The 2,516-nt window shown below is 39.2% G+C and overlaps 1 protein-coding gene across 2 annotated transcripts in view; it reads left to right on the top strand.

Annotated features, from left to right (window-relative positions):
* Positions 1 to 2,516, top strand: part of LOC118321231 (C-Jun-amino-terminal kinase-interacting protein 1-like) — a 50,329-nt gene that overhangs the window by 25,480 nt on the left and 22,333 nt on the right. The window lies entirely within an intron of this gene.

Raw genomic sequence — 2,516 nt, 5'->3', positions numbered from 1 at the left:
GGATGGATGGATGGATGGATGTTAGAGGCAGTTATAACTAATTAGTGGCTGTGTTATGAAGTCACTCACCAAACAGAGGATTGCTATTGTACAATTCTGCAAAACAATATCTGTGTATGGCAATTACTGTATAATTTAATGTTGGCAATTAAAAAAATGCCAAGATCCTAGCACAGAAGTACAAAGGCTGACATTGATTGTTGTCTCGGGGGAGACACATTACTTATTGCGTTGATACTGAGTGTTGGCATTTGGTGTAAATCCTGTGCTGTGCTGCAGAATCATCCCATTTGAAAGTAATCATTGGACTACCGTATTCATCTTAACATCAAAGGCTTTAAAACTGGGGCAACAAACAAAAAGTTGACAAACCGCAATAGCTATGAACTCTATGTACAAATACTTTTTCTGCCCTTACTTCTTTTTATGTCTCTATTTTTCATAGAGCTTTTTTTATTTTTTTGGTATTAAGTCTGAATATGGACTTTCAAGGATTTGATTCCTGAATAGGAATGCAGCTACACAAGCACTTTCTATTGTAGTCCAAATTCAAGGTTTGTAGGTATTTACCAAATCATTACAGCAGCCCCCTCTCAAACACACACACGCCTCTTTCTTTCTTTAGAGAGACCTCTGGATATTTGTGATTGGTGTTTCGCTGCATACAAATGTGCTTGAAGGCAACACTTATCTTAGGAATAGGATTAACCTCCATTCCATTTACCAACTGTGAGTCAGCTTACTGTCTGCATCTGTGCTGTACACACGTTAATACCTACTCTGCTTCATTTACACAGGAAACACATATAATAATCTTCATAATACAGCCACTCACCAACGTTCAGTACAGCCAGCATGGAGGTTTTTACATGTTAAAATAGACATCCATTCTGTATGTTATAATGGTTTAAATACTGTGCATATGACTTTGGCTTCGTTCCTGGAAATGATTATTACTCGGGATATAAATGGATGTAGAATAAAGATTAATGTCAAAGGAGTTTAGTTGACCTCGCCACTCTGCTATCACTGATCTTCACTGCTGAAGTAGTCCAGACTGTGGTGAATGTTGTTATCATGGCAGCTGAGTGTTAACACAACGGTTAAATTGCTGATCTCCTCTTTCTGGTACAGCTCCTAAAGAAGGTTTTCTTTTTGGTTTTATTTTTCTACATGCGCTGAAATAGTCCAGACTGTGGTGAATGTTGTTATCATGGCAGCTGAGTGTTCACACAGCTGCTACATTGTTGATCTCTTGTCTCTGGATCAGATCTGCCATAGCTCTTAAAAATGTATGTGAATGCTGTTCACCCAGAATGTAAGTCATATCAGGAGGAAAAGACTCTTGCTGTCATGTGACAGTAATAATAATAGATATTTGAGGTTTAGAAACCTTTTTAAGTGACTCTAACCTGATAAATAATTCTGTCAGATACACTTTGATACAATTTTACATGTGTGTTGTAGTTCATATGAGGTTGAGAGACTTTAGTGTTGCATATGTGTGTGAGCATTACTGTATCCGTATGTTTGTGCGTTTGCGTCGTATCTGTTCATACTTGTGGAGCAAAGAGGGAGCTAAAGACTGTAATAGGCTTAACAGTGAGTCTGTTGTCCAAGTCAAAGCATCTACATCAGCCGACAGGAGGAGTTACCATGTGCTCTGTGTGTGTGTGTGTAGCTGCAGGGATAGTGATGGGAAGTGGAGCAGACTGTACTGTCCCAGTGACCTCTGACTTACTGTCTCCCAGCTGAAGCTTGGGCTTGTCACTTGCTTTGATTTCTGCAGTGATGTAAAAGACATTCAAAGTAAATGTCATCAGAAAATAAAATGACTGCTCTGCTTGTTTGAGTTGTCTTTGAACAACGAATTGCCTCATGGGATATATGAAGAGAGGCTGCTCATCTAAATCAGCTCTTTGTATCTTAGCCCTGGCTGATATACATGCTAAGTGATTTTAAGTGACCAGCTTTATCCTAAAGCTGAGGAAATGAGAACATGTAGTAGCTCTTAGGCTTTAGAGTGACTTGACTTAAAGGATGCATCTCGCCATGCCATGTTAGTTTAATGAACTTATAAAACAATTTCTTTGGAAAAATAATCTGAACCAAGACAGAATTCTAAGATATATATATGAGGAATATTATGTTCTCACAGTCAATAAGGGATGGCTTTTCAACCGTGAGCATGGCCATTGACATTTTTTAGAATTCACAACTTGCTGCAGGCTAGGTGAGAACTGAAACAACAGAATCAGCTATCTTCATTGAAGACAGAGACTGTGGAACAAAAAAATGTGAAACTGAACCCTGATACGCAGAGCGGAATGAGTTTTTATTCTCACTACATTACTGTAAGTATGCTGTTGTGTGGAGGATGCTGTGAAAAGTCACTGCTCTCTGCTTTAAGCAGCTCAGTGTTGGCAGTGACAGTGTTACAGGCTGAAGACAGAGCAGCTTCTAATTGGCCAGCTCAATCTCCTCATCCCATCCACACACGCTCTCTCTCTCTCTCT

Source organism: Morone saxatilis, unplaced genomic scaffold (assembly GCF_004916995.1).
Source record: "Morone saxatilis isolate NCDOM2014 unplaced genomic scaffold, NCSU_SB_2.0 Contig11, whole genome shotgun sequence".
NCBI classification, from domain to species: Eukaryota; Metazoa; Chordata; class Actinopteri; family Moronidae; genus Morone; species Morone saxatilis.
Note: the sequence above shows the minus strand (reverse complement) of the source record. Positions and strands in the feature narration are given on the sequence as shown.